Source organism: Gobio gobio (genome assembly GCF_949357685.1).
Source record: "Gobio gobio genome assembly, chromosome: 21".
Taxonomy (NCBI): domain Eukaryota; kingdom Metazoa; phylum Chordata; class Actinopteri; order Cypriniformes; family Gobionidae; genus Gobio; species Gobio gobio.
The window spans coordinates 14,694,011-14,711,107 of NC_137117.1; the positions used below are offsets into that span (position 1 = coordinate 14,694,011).

Genomic DNA, 17,097 nt, shown 5'->3' on the forward strand with positions numbered 1-17,097 from the left:
AAGCATGTCTCACTAGCACACGTAGCTGCCTAATATAGCTAACATAACATTACTTAGCATAAAGTTACAATGTTATACACTTAGCGAACCATTAATAGAGATGATAAATACTCAATATGCTTAGCTCAAGTTGATCGCTGTTGTGTTGAATTTCGCAAAATGTAACTTTAGATAACAAAATGCATGTGTAAAAGCTAGTACACCGCATCCAGGAACTTTTTTTAGAACTAAGTTAGCTTTAGCTACTACCCTCTGTCTAAACTCTTTTACCATGTTCACCGGGAACTTTACCTGCATGTTTATTTCGGCCCTTGGTTTGTTTTTATATTCTCTACCAATGTTTACTGATGTTTTTATCTTGTATCTGTGTGTGTCGTAGACACTGTGTTGTGTGTGTATTTTAAACTTTACCAGTATCGTTATTCTAGCTTGATAGTGAGTACTAAAAGACATCTTATTTGTTTATATTCATAATGATAAAGTTAGATTTTTTATTACATGTGATTCTGACATGATGTCACTACATGCACTTCTTCTCCGCTCGCCTCAGGTAAATAATGCGTCTTTCAGCTGAGCTGATCGTGGTCGGCGTGGCGCGTTCATGTGTTTTGGGGGCGTGGCTTTGGAAAGAGCCCAGAAGGGAGAAAGTGGAGTGAATGGAAATAATGAGCTGTCTTTAAAACAGTCGTGAGAGGTCTACAGACACTCTCAATTTTTATACTTTCTTTTTCAGAGTACTTACGTTTTTTATTTTTTTAACCAAATATTACCTACCCTACCTTTAAGAAAAGGATGTGGAAAAGATGTCATCTGCTTTGTTCTACCACTAATAAACCACTCAGCATCAGCGTCTCCCTACTATTCTCCTTTACTCATCTGCATCAGAATTAGTTACTTGAGAAAACCCCACATCTGACAGAACATGCAATGAAACCTGCCATGAAACAGGGACGAAACCCATCCACTCACATGAGACGATTCACATGAGGTTTCAGTAGAGATTTAGAAAATGATGATGGACAGATAGCAAAACATCAGCTGCCCGCTTCTAGATCACACATACTGATGCGTCTCTCCCAAATGCAAAGATTATGACAAAGATGAGAATTCACCCCACCAGCATTTTTCCACTTCTACTCACGGCAGTTTGTGTCTCAGAGGAGGTCATTTGATGGATGGTGCTTCATCCACACAGACACAATTCCTTGTTCTCAGCAGCTTTTGAAAAGTCAAGAAGCCATTGGAAAGGAGAAAACAGCAAAACCCCTAGAGAGATAGAAAATTAGGAAGAAAAACTATAAATTGAACTTAATGGCAAAGTCAGTTTTTTGGTGACTGATACAGTAAACGCACACTTACATTATCTAAATAAAAATAAAATACATATATGTTCTGGTCCCTATAGGGGGTCAAAAAAATGGCCCATTGTATCGCCACAACAAATTGTGAAGGCAATTACTTTGAGCAAACATTTCTGAGTAAATATGAGCAATAATAATAGTGATGCTTGCCTAGGCAAACAGCTCTAATTTATGAAAGAAATATGGAAACAAACCCACTTGGAATTGGAAATTTGCAATTTCGTTTAGGTTGATTTTTTTAGGTTTTAATTTCGGAGCGAGTCTTGCTGCCTGTCGTATGAATTAGATCTGGATGCCTGTGGTGTCAATAAACACCAAATAGTTGAATTTGTCCTGTCACAACATTATACAATCCCTCTGCCCTCAGGCTATTGCAAGGCCAGCTTATGGTCTTATATTTACCATATATAGTTGTTGATTATCGGATGAGACGTAGGAGTCATTTATCAAAAAGGGAGCAGACATAGCATGTTTTTTCTCACGGAGGGAAACCTCAGGGGCGACTGATTCGTTGGTTAGTTTTCTATGAACCACAGAAGTCAATGACTCCACTATCTGACTCGGCTGTCCTTGAATCTCAAAGGTTTGATCAGTTTTTTTAAAGGTTTCCTTAGAAACCGGAGAAATCTCCTGAATAACCTTCAAGGATTTACTATCACAGCTGAAATACTTTTAAATGTACTAGAGGGGAATATTAGCCAATAATTAGAACACATATTTGGCAGTAATAAAAAATTCTGTCATAAATTCTTAGCAAAAAAGGCAAGAGGTTAGCAATGGCAAGCTAGCTCTTCCCGCTCTTGCTTCAGAGCGTCTCCAAAGCCACACACAGCCAGATCAGAGTCTGCAAAGCGCAGTGTTGGGCAGTAGCCACGCTACTAGCTTAACTACATTTTTCAGTAGCTTGTCAGTAGCTCAGTTACTTTTGAAACAGTGTAGCTTTTCCAGTTGCTAACTACTTTATCCAGCAAGAAGCGGCGTGGAGACGTTAGCTCAAATCCCGCTCCGACATTAAATTTCTCTGTACTGTAGCCTACTATACTTGTTTTAGCCATTAAAAAAACTTATTTTGTTTCATATTTATGTTTAAACATTATAATATTATTTTAAAATATTTATAGACACTCTTTAAAGTGAATTTCATTTTGCATATATTGTATCTTAATTTTTATAAAATTTTCATCAGCCAATTGATTGGATTTAATAAATAAGAAGCAAATATGCTATATCAGACAATATAATCTTGACATAGAGGCGCCGGCGCGATCACTTGCATTGTGCGTGAACTGGAGCGCGTCTCATAAATGACCCGAAACTCACTATATAGGCCACTTGCCTCACAGATATGAGAATATGTGTATACAAAGCTTGAAATGTCTTCTTTTAAATGAAACAATTCAAAACGAAAAGAAATAGGTAAGCAAAGCGCACTGTTCAAAATGCTGCGCGCTCCATCACTGCAGCATGTGCTGCGAGTTTAACATGCATTTTTGACAAATCCTGACTCCTGAGGATTTCATTTAAGTTGCATACATTTTGTTCTTGCACTGATGTTAAATTTGTAGCAATTTTGCACTTTGACAGCCAGTTTGAGATATAGGCTATATTTGAGTATTGTGTGTATCGAAAAGTTTACAAAATCAAATGATTCAGACCATTTTTGCCATTGAAATAACTGGGAAAAAAGTCTCCCAATCAACCTGAATTCACTCTATATACTCTTTGAAATCATAATTGCATTGCAGTATGTTGCTTTAAACCCCAAATATTTTACTTATTCATTAAAAATTATTCAGTTATTTGTAACAATGTCATTGTAAAAAAAATAATAATAATAATATTTAGTTTCAATGTAGCTAGCTACTTTTTGATAGTAACTTGTAGTGTAGCTAACTACTTTTTCAGAAGGGTAGCTTGAATATAATTTAATATAATTAATGAATGATGAGCAGACACTGAGAACCATTGAACAAGATTTGACCTGATCTCTGATCAATATTATACATTTGTAGACGTTTTTATTGGACATTAGTATAATTAAAAGGAATAATAGTAGTTAATAGTCTTGTGACCTGTTTATCTGAACCATCCATGACAAAACAAGCCCTGGCAATTGATAAAATAACACAGGCCTATAGACACTTAATATATGATTAGTTATTTTGAAAGATTTGACTTTCAATAAAACATTTGCAATCGATTTGTAAAAGGTGGTTTTTATGCATTTTTGTTGCACGTACACTGTTCTGACCAGCAGGGGTCGCCGTGAAGACGGGTGTCGGATTGTTTCGAAGCTTCGACACTATATGGCACATTTGCTTCAACTGTTTTAGTGTTTCACGAAGCCTCGGTCTGCCCATCACTACACGAGATACGGTTAAATAACCTCATGTCTCAAAGCACATAAAATTACAATAATGAACATACTTACTTGTACCACCGGACTGCTGCAGATTCATATCGGCGATACTAGTGTTGCCATAGAACCGCATAAACCCGAGTCTGAGGACGTGATCTTGTTTTGTCCATCGTTACAGTAGCAATGACAGGATTTCGCGAGTAGAAAATAAACACAACAGGGTTCGTTGTGCTGCTATAAAACGCTGATAGAAACGGACGCGACAGTCTCTTGCACCACAGCTCCCCCTACAGTGTGGATCAGTTTCTTCATTGTTACATTTTGAATTCTGCTTTCATCATTTGCAATGTTTCCAGTTGCATCTTTAGTGATTTTGCAACTGTTAACTATGTCTTGTTTGTCCAAAGAGGTGGACAATGCACAAAAGACCAATGTTAAATACCAATGAATTGACTAAAGTGACATTTTTAAAAATAATGCATTTCAATAACTGACTAAAAATCTTTTCATTGTCAATAAAGGTGTGGTGTGTAGTATTTATGAGGATCTATTTACAGAAAGACAATATAATATACATAGCAGTGGTGTATAAAGACCTTACATAATGAAACGTTATGTTTTTATTCCCTTAGAATGAGCCATTTCTATCTACATACACCACGGGTCCCCCTACACTAAAACATCGCCACCATGTTTATACAGTAGCCCTAAATGGACAAACTTCTCTACAAAGCGCTAGTCAAGTCTGTGCTCTCTCCGGCGATGACATTTTTGTCCTGTGTCGGCCATGGTAGCTTTGAAAGGGAGAGGTGAGCTTTGGGAGTTTGCAATTGATAGATGCCGCTAAAATTCACACACTACACCTTTAAAGTGAAATTACTGACCCTAAACATAAGTACCTGATAAAAATGCTAATTTAAAAGAAAACATGTCAGACGGACTTAGAGGTCTTTGCATCTGAACTCTTAATAAACTCTATAAATATATATATACATATATATATATATATATATATATATATATATATATATATATATATATATATATATATATATATATATATATATATATATATATATATATATATATATATATATATATATATATACACACACACACACACACACCGATCAGACATAACATTATATATATCCTAATATTGTGTTGGCCCCCCTTTTGCTGCCAAAACATCCCTGACCCGTCGAGGCATGGACTCCACTAGACCCCTGAAATTGTGCTGTGTGTTTCTGCCACCAAGACGCTCACGTGCCCATTGCATGGGCACCCTAACTGGTCTGTGGCTATGCAGCGCCATACGCAACAAACTGGTCTGCACTGTGTATTCTGACTCCTTTCTATCAGAGCCATCCTTAACTTCTTGAGCAACTTGAGCTACAGTAGCTTGTCTGTTTGATTGGATCACGGGTCAACCTGCATCGATGCATCAATGAGCATTGGCCGCCCATAACCCGTCATCGGTTCTCCACTGTTCCTTCCTTGGAGCACTTTTGATAGATACTGACCACTGCAGACCGGGAACACCCCACAAGAGCTGCAGTTTTGGAGATGCTCTGACCGTCGTCTAGCCATCACAGTTTAATTAGGCCCCTGTCAAACTCACTCAATTCCTTACGCTTGCCCATTTTTCCTGCATCTAACAAATCAACATTGAGGACAAAATGTTCACTTGCTGTCTAATATATCCCACCCACTAACAGGTGCCGTGATGAAGAGATAATCAGTGTTATTCACTTCACAGTAGTCATAATGTTATGCCTGATTGGTATATATATATATATACCACTTCTATTATTGATTGCTACCAGGAAGGATGGGAAGAGAGTTTCAACAGAAATCATTCTCTGAAAACCTGAGCATATATTCTCTCTTTAATTGCCTTACAAGTGTTTTATTTTGTCGTGTTTTTAAAGCAGTGGGTGGGAATCTCATATGATTTGAATATAGAGCAGGCTGTCTTTTGGCTGTCTCCAGACAAGCACATCTAATCTTTCATGATCCAGCAGTGTCTATTATTATTAGTTTAGCTATATATGAAAAAGAAAACTAATTTGAAAATCAGAGGAAGATAATTAAATGCCAAACAAGTACATCCCCTGAAGACGCCCATCAGTGTAGATGTAGATGACTCTGGGACGACAGTGGATGAATTTAGATGCGTTACCTGAATATATTAGACAAGGGTAAACCCAAGTTATATAAAAACAAATACAATGGAATTAATCTGTTAATCTGGCTTTCACACATGTCTTTTAAAATAAAAGTCTCGCTCATCAGAAAATCAAGTCTTTGTTGTTGTGTTTCTCTGACTACACACTCTGCGACCCACTTAAAACTTGCAGCCCACCAGCTGAGAAAAGGATAGGCCTATAAGATTTAGTTTTATTTCAATGTTTTATGGAGATAGCAATGTCATTATTTGCCGTTGAAATGGTGTTTTATCATTGTACCCAGAGAGAATATATGCAGTATTTTCTTTGAATTTGCAAATATTTGTTCCACTTCATTATCCCCCTCTAACACTTGTCCAAACAGAGATACTCTATAAGTTTCTTAAAAGTGATGGAAAATCCCAAGCCCTCCTGCACTGACCTGCAAGTCAAGCTTTTAAAGGTCCCATGGTGTGGATTTTTTAATTATTTTATAATGTTTCCTGCGGTGTACTTATATTGTTAGTATGGTTTTTACATAAAAAAAAATCATAATTTAGAAATAAAAAGCATTTTTTCTATACTGATATTAGCCCTCTGGCTTGAATGCTCTGTTTCAAGGTGAGACTTCAGTGAAAACGCCCACTGTTGTGATTGGCTGACATCTATGATTTTAAAATGAGTATTAGATTATGTGGCGGAGGGGGCGTGGTTTAGCGAGATCTGCAAGCACTGCCAGTCCAGAGAGAGACGGACTGGGCACACAAGATAGCTGAGAAAGTTATATTGTACTGAGTTGTTGAGAGCGCGAGTTTATTTTGTTTGTATCTGAGAGTTCTGAATAAACACGAGTCCCAGGCTGCGTCCGAAATCGCGTACTATGTGAGTAGGTACTACATTTGAATTTGAATAAACTTTGCGACCGTTAAAAAGGACGCATGAATGTAGTACCTACTCAATGTAGTATGAATGTAATCTGGACGTACTACAACCGCCATGTTGTCATGATCATGTGACCTATCAGCGTCAGTTGTGTCCCATCACCTCCATTCATAAATCGTCTCCTGTGGCCTCATAGTCTCCTGTGGATAGTAAAGTGTCCATCGTATGCACACTTCAGAATCTCGCCAGAAGTAGTAGGTCATCCGGGTACTTTTCGCCTACTGTTTTTCGAAAACTATGAATTCGGACATACTACTCTGTTGGCATACTGTTTTTCGCATACTATATAGTAGAGAAGTATTCGATTTCGGACGCAGCTCCAATCACACAACCCTGTCTTCTTCCTCCTTATTCTACGAACTTTGTAACACATGTGGAACCCCTCTCGAATACTTTTACCTACGTTTTTTTTCCCATCACAGTTGTCGAGATGAACGAATTGTGAAAGTGTTGATTATAGCATTATTTTTCCTATCTTTTCCCATCACATGATAGGCTTGAGCATTGAGTACACAGGCAATCTTGTTGATCTCGTGAATGCAGTGATCTCGTCATTGCAGTGCGTTTTCTCTCACAAAATGCTTTGACCACAACTAACAGCAAACACGACATCGACATGAATACAGTAAGAGCTTTGTGCAGCTTGGTCAAGTGTGCAGTTACGCGACGTGTGATTGACAGCTCCGAACATTATGAAGAGAGTTCTTTGATCGATCTCTGTAATCATTTAAATAACAGATTTGTTTCATGCTACTAACAGAAACTATGTGAAGTTGATCGTTTTAGTCACTGGCTTGATTCACTGATGCATTCCGCTTAGGGCATCAAGACGGCCAGCGGCGGGACTGACAGTTTTAAACGATTTAGAAAGAAAGTCTGTGTGAACTTGAATGATTAGCTACACATCAGAAATCACTGATCACAGATCAGGCATTAATGAACACGGTTACTCACTGTTTGTGGCGGTGCTGTCGAATCCATATGGTAAAAGTCTGTTTGTAAAGCCTGTGCTGACATTGCGACTGATAAACGGAATCCATTTTCTCCAAATTCTCTGGGCGGGCAAAGCAGAGGAAGGGGACGTAACCATTCCACGTATGACGGCATACAGGGAAGATTCCAGATCGGCTCGTCTGAGCTCTCATTTTCTTAAAGGCAGAGAAGGAAACCCAGAACTCGGTTTACGCCTATCGAAATTTCTGGCCACTTGGGGACCATATACAGGCTAGGGGAACTCATATTAATGTTAAAAAAAACTCATAAAATGAACATTTCATGCCATGGGACCTTTAAAACTTCATTCTCAACACCAATGCAGCTGCAAGTAATGAGAACTTTGAGGTTTTATTGGTGAACAGGAAGGAGGCGGAGAAATTGCTGTGTGAAAGGAGTTTTTGTCTCAGTGTAAACTACACAAATGTGAATTTGTGAAAACAGTGACGTCATGTTTATGTGTAGGCTATTACTTGTTCAGTCTATAGTTGCGTAGTGTTTCTTTGCAAAGTGACATCAACAACTAATGGCCTGGCAGCAGAATACAGCGTTTTTAGTCGTTTTCTGGAATTTTAGTAACAAACGGGAAAGGAGAGGAAAAACGCATTATGATATTAGTATCGTTGTCATGTTAACTAGATTTAAGAGATTAATTAAATCAGATCATCCAAAATGCAAATACTTAAATGTTTTCTGTAATGTTTTTGTTATATAGCTTTTGATTCTAATACATATTTGTTTTTTAAAGAAATTATTGATATAATTTTAACCAGTTTTGTTAATAACATTATTTCAGTATACATCAGAATCTAACCAAGGTCGAAGTCATTACATTGTTAGCCTATTGATTTAAGAATGCCCAGCGTGTTACAAGCCTCAGATCGCTTCATTCGACTTCATGAATACAGGACTCATATTAAATGCTGCTTTGTCAGTGTATCAAGGCATTCATCATGTTGACTGACAGTAGTCTGAAAAATAAGAAGCATTTCTGTCCAGAATCATTATGTCTTCCATCCAACACCTGAAAGCGGCTCATAAGCCGTGTCTGTTCCATTACAATCATTTTGAACATCATCTCTTAACTTGACATATTCCAACTATCCACTCAATCTCGAGCGCAACTAGCTACAAACCTATTGTAGTAGGCTAATAATAAAAAGCAAGGGTGCCAATCATCTGTGCCAACCTTTATGGAAAAACTCTCAACTCCTCTTCATGACAGCTCATCTTTGTTGAGCGGATTGTGTAATATTTTGTGGTAAGACTGCCGTCCTCACTTTTAATGGTCAGCTCAGAGGTTAGAAAGGAAACTTCGACAACTTAAATGTCAACTGCGTCTTCCCACAGTGCTCTCAAGGGGTGATTTCCAAGTGCATTCAGCTGAATGAACAGAGACCAGGTGAAACTGCTTCATTCAGGTGGTTTCATTTCTGCATTTCCCCAGGATGTCCAATAAACCAGACGACAAATTGTTAGTGATTACCGTTATTATATGACTAATTTTATGCGTGTGTTGGAAAAGGTCAAAACTGCAGGCTTTTGAAATGACAGCATGTGTCGAAGCGAAAATTGCTGGATGTGGCTCCAGACTGCAACTGAAACAAACTAAAAAAAGTAATAATATTTTAAGATCTAAAGTGGCTCATATGTGGTTTTCGTTTGAGCGCATGCCCTTGTTTCCTGCACCGAGATGCCTGGTTCCCCAAACAGGTGCCAACGGTCAAAGTAGGTGTAACGGACGTAAGAGCGGTGCGTGTAAACCTCACTCCCCTGGCCTCAAGAGGCATGCTAGCTCTGACTGACACTAGCGGCTGCGGTCTTCAGCATCCTTGTTAGCACGTACCCGCCTCCCATGCCGAAGACCCTGGTTCGAATCATGCTCGGAGCAGGTCGAGTAGGACCGGTTACATTTGGTGCCGTAACCCGGATGGGAGTGAGGTTTAGGGGGTGAGTGTAACAGACGTAGGCCAGTAAGAGCTGTGCGTGTAAACCTCACTCCCCTGATCTCAAGTGTCTGCGGTCTTTAGTGTCCTTGTTAGTGCGCCCACCTCCCACACCAGAGACCAATGTTCAAATCCCGCTTGGAGCAGGTCAAGTATAGGACTGGTTACATTTGGTGCCGTTGACTGGGATGGGAGGGGGGTGAGTGTAATGTAAGAGTAAGAGTAAGTAGCCAATAAGAGCCGTGTAAACCTCACTCCCTTGGCCTCAAGAGGTGTGCTAGCAACTGCGGTCTTTAGCGTCCTTGTTAGTGCACTCGCCCCCCATGCCCGGTTCGAATCCCACTCTGAGCAGGTTGAGTAGGACTGGTTACATTTCTTGCCTTGACCCAGATTGGAGTGAGGTTTAGGGGTGTGAGTGTGACGGACGTAGGCCAGTAAGAGCTGTGTGTGTGTAAACCTCACTATCCTGGCCTCAAGAGGCATGTCTGTGGCTGCACTCTTTAGCGTCCTTGTTAGTGCAACCGCCTCTTATGCCCGGTTCAAATCCCGCTCGGAGCGGGTCGAGTAGGACCGGTTACATTTGGTGCCATGACTCAGATGGGAGTGAGGTTTAGGGGTGTGAGTGTGAGTGTGACGGACGTAGGCCAGTAAGAGCTGTGTGTGTAAACCTCACTATCCTGGCCTCAAGAGGCATGTCAGTGGCTGCAGTCTTTAGCGTCCTTGTTAGTGCACCCGCTTCCCATGCCCGGTTTGAATCCAACTCGGAGTGGGTCGAGTAGGACTGGTTACATTTGATGCCGTTGACTCGGATGGGAGTGAGGTTTTATGGGGTGAGTGCAACAGACTCCCCTAACCTTCTGGCCAGAGCAAGATCAAGTTGAACTCAAGTTCAACTCAATATTTATTTTTTCATCAAATATTCTTACAATTATATTTTTTATGTCAAATAAATGAATCATTTTCACATTCATCCAAATCTGAGCACTGGGCCAAGAAAGTGCTTAGTTTTGCTTGTCCCGGACTGGGGATTTATTGTGCCGTATTAGCCAAATTAACTTTCGACTGAATCAACAAAAGTCTCTCTGTTTGAGGGTGCTGATGATAGTTAGAAATAGTGAGATGTTTACAGTTTGTTGTGTTTACTCCTGGGCAAGAAGCATCAGAACTGAACTAATTTAGTCCAATTCCTCATTGCCTGGATGGAATTACATTTTTTGATTACAAGCCAATTAGATACATTTGCAGTTCATTTAACATCTAATCTTTTATGGAAATTTTGATTCAATACTAGTTTGCTTAAGTTTCTTTGTGCTCACTATTTCCATAAAGTCAAATCAAACATATTTGAAGTGCATTAGATCTGTCTGCCTTGCTTTCTTCCATAACATCCCGGTACCTCCTTTCCATTCAATGATAGTGAGTGGGGACAGGCCTTAAAAGTTTCATAAAAGTATGACTCATGCACTATATTCCAAGTCTTCTGAAACCAAAGGAAGAACAGACTGAAATAGTTAGAAAAAATAAATAAATTAGGCACAAGCCCCAGCAAATTCACATTAAGCCTAATTATTATGCAGACGTACAGTACAATACACTTGTTAAATACAATCATACACTTGATTTATCCTACAGCCGTCTACAAACACATACCTATACACACCTTTGTGCAATCTGGACACGAAGTCATGTAATTGGCTGTTTGCACAATGCAAGACACACACCATGAATAATGAATCTTGATAAGTGCTGACTAATTGCGGCAGCTGTGAATCATTTCTTTCATGACAATAATTACCAAGGACCCTCTCATTTCCTCAGATGCACTGAGCAGGACCGGTGCCCAAAACTCTTTAGCATGGCCTCTGTTTGGTTTCGGATGGCACTTTGCCATGGTGCCTTTGACACTCAGTGATATATATTCTGTCAATTATTCTTAGAAGCAGTTCACAGAGGACATACAAATGAATTTACAGATTGAGGAAGCGATGCGTGGACAGGACGGACGGACGGACGGACGGACAAATCAATATCTGGAGTCTTGAAATTCACCCAAACGCACAACATTATGCATGCAGTTTCTCCTCATTTCCTCAGTTCTTTTTTCTCCTCTTTCCTCTCCTTTCAGTCAATCTCCAAAGTTTTTTTTATAGCTCTTGTTGATGGTTGCTTTAATAACTCCTGTGTTTAATATTAAATGAGGAGAGGCCAGTAAACAGGGACTTCGCAAGCATCCCACAGTAAAATCCATCCTACCTGCTAGGATTTCTGCCGGGCCATTGTGTTCATCCTCCACAACAACATATTTATCATTCTTGAACCGTGAGGGGAGAGTGGCCAAATTGACCAATTATTCAGAAATAGAAGTGCAGATTCTGCATAATGTCAGTTGCAGAAGTGTGCAGAATTAGCTGTTGCTAGACGGAGGCGTCCGTTTAGCCAGCGTGCTTTTGTTGCTCAGGGGTGATTTAATATTTAGAGTAATTGGACTGGTGTTGTTCACTCCGGTGAGGTTACTTTTAAAAGCACCCAGATTAAAAAGGATATACATACACCCGGTGGTCAATCGTATAGCTGAGGTGGTGAACCGAATGGCTCACAAAATGCTATTGATTGTGGAAACTATTTTAAATTATAGTTTTTTTTCCAAGCAAATAACCGTGGGCATCCCAGTGCAAAATCTCAAGTGATATTTTCTGCAACTCAAATTTCCGGTGTTGGCAACAAAAAGTGTTTACTAAGAAATAAATGTGCTGAAACAGTCACTGGAATGGTTTTAAAGTCACACATTGAGGTGAAAGCCTTGTTAAGTAAAAAACAAACAAAACAACAATACCAAAATAGAATTTGAAAATATAACCATATTAGTACATTTCTGAAAAAAATGCTGGTGTTGGCACATGCAAAGGTTGACTCTAGGGTGCTAGGATCTTATGAGTGGTTGCCAGGGTGTTGCTATGCAGTTGCTAGGGTTGAGTTTAGGGCTAGTGTTTTGTTTAAAGCAATAGAGTGCAACAGTGCCTGCCCACTTTTTTTAGAGGTATTGGTTCCGCAAGTCTTTTTCCATAGGGCTTTCAAAAGTATTTGTGAAAGGGTTACTTCAGTGATTAGCATTAATCTTTGTATCAGTAGAAACCTGGTAGTATATTCGAATGATCATGCCATTCTGGGAGTTGTTGTCTTTCATCCATATGAGCCAAAAATAAATTTTCTGGCTTTTCTCAGTCTAGAAGGCACTAAATTCAAACATTATTTCACATTTCTACTACATAAAAGACCCAGTTTAAATACACATTAATCTTTCCAGCTGTGAAGTACCCCTTTAAAGCGTTATTATAAGCAAGTGGCAACCTCACGCAGGGTTGCCAACTTTCACGCATTTGGCGTGACACTCACGCTTTCAGGCTCTGTCTCACGCTCTCACGCTGCCCAACTTAATCTCACGCCAAACTGCCAAACCTGCTTTTGATATTAAACAAAGTCTAAGCTTTTAGATTTGTTTAAGTTTTAATGCGAAATTCAAACAATAAATAGCGTTTTGGCGCTAATATGGCATAACAGTTAAAGCCAGAGTGTTGAAAAACGGAGATGCGACATGCTCTCTCATCTCGCGGGTGCGCGCGCGGTCACGTGCTCCACGGAGCTCTCAATACTTCTAGCGCTGTGTCAATGCATTTGAATGGCTTGATTTTTTTACAGTCTATGGGCTTGATACACAACATCTCCACTTCAGGTGTTTGCAGCAAGTTTTGGTAAACAGTACAGCATAGTGTGCATTGATTATTACGTCAACCATACAGGATCGTTTTATTATAGAGAGTGATGGAGATGCAACATTGTTAACATTAATGTTAATGTTTTTCCTGTATTTAGCCCTCATACACTCATACACATTGATGGTCAAATGTGACCATACACCTTAACTATTTTTCAATTGAATAAATGTTCTATATTTTAGTTCAAAAATATGAATTGAATATTTTGAGATATTTTGGTACTAAATACTATCTGTGCAATAATTATGGTCCTGACCACTTAAAATATTTTTCTTCTAATATTTTTCTTATTTATATTACAATTAGTATTAAGGTTGAATTAGAGAATTCTTATTCAAAGAGGCAAATTAGAGTCATTTTGTGGCTTGACAAATAATAATTTCCATTTGTAATGCCATTACCCACTGGTGCCTTTATGGCTCTTTAATCAATATACATGTATCTAATCTAGTTGCTCAAAAAAGTATTGCAGTTTTGCATTTTAATAAATATTTTGATATGATCAAACACTAGATTTCTTTAAATGGGAAATTTTAAAATGTTAATAACGTACATATCCTTATTTCCTTAAATGTACAGCAGGCTATGAATTGATACTGAAATCGATATACGATATAATCTTATATGTACAGCAGGCTATGAATTGATACTGAAATCGATATAATCATACGGTAATTGGTTAAGTAACCACCCCACCCCCCCCCCACACCCCCTCCCCCCCAAGGAAAAGAAAATCTCACTCCAACCTGATCTCAAAAGTTGGCAACCCTGCCTCACGCAGTTTATCTTGAAGCCAATACGGAAGTGACTTAAACTGCAATTCATCGACTGGGACATGCTGCAGAAGGTAGCAGAATCTCTTTGAGCTCCATGTTAAAATGCCCAACTTTACAGCAGAATAAAACATATATTATTGCTGTAAATGATAGATTATACCAAGGGTTTTGAGATGCAGTAATCAATTTTTAATTTATAATATTATAAATACTGAAATTAATGATTTTATTGACGCTACGTTTTATTATTTTACACTATTATTTTGTTGGTTTGTAAGCCTATAGGCCTACAAATAGAACATGCATGAATGAGAAAATAACGTGCTTTATGTAAAAGAGTTTTTAGGCGCAATGAGCCATGAAAAAAGTCATAATTAATCATAATCTAATCGAATTGTGTGACAAGTGAAGATTCATAGTTATGACTAATTGTCTGTACAAAGTTTGAGACTGACCTGTTAACTTGGTTGGGCATTCGTCCTGGATTTACTCCAAATGTTACACAGTGAGATTTTCTATTGATGTTTTATATATTAATGGATATATATAGGCATATTAATGACATTTTCTACTAATATTTCATTATACTAATAAAATTATAGCCTACAAATCATTAGAGTGAACTGACTTGGTAAATCAAGCTCTTGTGGTGCCCCTATTCATTTCAATGTTTCACGCTTTTTGGACATGCACGTCATAATAAATAGACTTGTTTTACAAAACTCTTAAGAATTTTCCCATAAATGTGCCCTATATCACTGAAAATGGGAGAATCTTAGCTTTAATGTGGTATATGACACATAGTCAGAATAATAATGGTTAAAATGTTAAGCAAATTTAAAAATAAGCTTGATTTTAAAATTGGAATTTCTCAAAATCATGATTTTGAGAAAATTCAGCTAATTTTGGACATGGTCTTAGTCAATATTAAAGATATCAAGGTTATATTTTCACAGAATGTTCTTTACATTATGTAGGATGATTTTATGTATAAAACAGTGAGTCACAAAAAAATGACTTTAGCTGGGTTTTCACAGACAGGGTCACATACATATACACACACAAATATTTTAGTATTTTGAGAGCATAGGGATAATGGCTCTTTTGGCATGGGCTTGTTGCGACTCTCTGATTGGTGGAATTTGTTTACAGTATCATGAGCAATACGTTTTTCAACATAAATTCCTCTGTTAAACACGATTATTTTAAAAAATACGTTGAAATGATAGAGGATGACGGCTTCAAAAGAAGCAAATACCATCGATTAACAACCTTGTAGCTCACAGTTGGTTTGCTTTTAAAGGTTTAAAGGTTTACAAGTCATCATTAAAAATCTATTTCCCTATGGAGAATGAATGGAGATTTTACTTCTGGAGCCCGACTGTTGCACTCTATTAATGGAAATATGTGCAGTAGTAATGCTGCAACCACCCACTCATAATAATACAAAATACTACTTTAATGTGAAAAGTCATTCCTTGCTGCCTATTGTTCTTGATTCACTGGGCTAAACGTTCAAACCTTCTGTTTTATATTAAGCGGCATGCATTTGTGTTTCAGCGAGCAGATTTTCTAAGAAAGCCTTGAATTAGTTAAATAATAAAAGGAAGGCACTCAGCTGCATGAGGAAAAGGCAGGATTTTGTTTTGAAAGTACATCATCTTGCGGCCTTGAATCAGGGGTTACGGATACATAACACGTAAGATACGCTCCATTCAATCAAATCTCTGTGTTCATGTGCGGCATAACACAGGACCTAATCCTCTGAACTCTGAAGAATTGGAGTGATTTCTGAAATCCAGCTATGGAATTAACAAGGGCAGATTCTCATTACGGATGCTTCAGTTTAATTGGACAAAAACACAATGGTTTAAAGGCTTTTTTTGTTCAAATCAGACACAATCCAACCATGTGGTCGAACACATTTTGATGATTAGTAATCAATGACACAGACCGGATGCTGCTCTTCTTTTAATCACTCAAGTCCCTCTTGTCTTCTAATGTGGTTGTTACATGATTTCTGCTGTTTTTTAACCATTTCACTACTGTTGGGTCTCTCTTGTTCAGTGTGGACATTGGTAATGAGGGAAAGAAAAGTTTCAGCATTGATGAAAACAATCACTCATCTTTCTGCTTGTCACTCCAAATCCACCAATCCAAACATGTGACATCTTTCTATTATGTTTTCGTCCAGGTACAACCCAGAGAGAAGTCATCTGATACCATCTGATCCAAACGCCGTCCTTTGAGTTTCGCTGAAGATGTCCAAGCAACAATCTCAAAATGGGATGCACATAAACACAGATAGACAATATCTTAAATAATAAAAAATAGGTGTTTTACATGTAAATATGACAGAGATTTCAACATAAATGAGGCCATGGAAAAACAAGACAGTGTTAAGAGTTTCTGAGGTACTTGCCATGTGCGTTCAAATAGTTCAGTATAATTTCCCAAGCATTTCCATTAGTGTAATTCTGAGGTCCATTATAACCAGCCTGCTAACAGAATAATGACTCATTGGAGCATAATACATGTCCGGCATACAGGTTTGACCTACACATGACAGCAAATCCAGTGTAAAAAATAGTGACAGTGGGAATGAAAAGGAAATATTTACAAAGGAAGTTCAACATTAATATAACATTTGGCATAAAGAGTGAAAACCAAAAGGATTTATTTATTTATTTACATATGACTCATGGTATTCTATTTGCTGCACAAGCCATAAAGATTGAGCTAAATCTTACAGCAGTTGGTTGATTGAACATTCAATTTC

The 17,097-nt window shown here is 38.2% G+C and overlaps 1 long non-coding RNA gene across 2 annotated transcripts in view; it reads right to left on the bottom strand.

Moving 5' to 3' along the window:
- Window positions 1–3,999, bottom strand: part of LOC307117522 — a 128,239-nt gene extending 124,240 nt beyond the window's left edge. The window contains exons 1-2 of one of the 2 annotated variants that reach the window (XR_013815445.1): window positions 3,793–3,999; window positions 1,142–1,266 (exon numbers count right to left, since the gene is read on the bottom strand). This is a non-coding gene — a long non-coding RNA (uncharacterized lncRNA). Of the gene's footprint in view, window positions 1–1,141; window positions 1,267–3,788 lie in introns of both variants that reach the window. The other variant, XR_013815446.1, reaches the window with a different exon arrangement.
- Between the last annotated feature and the right edge of the window lie 13,098 nt (window positions 4,000–17,097).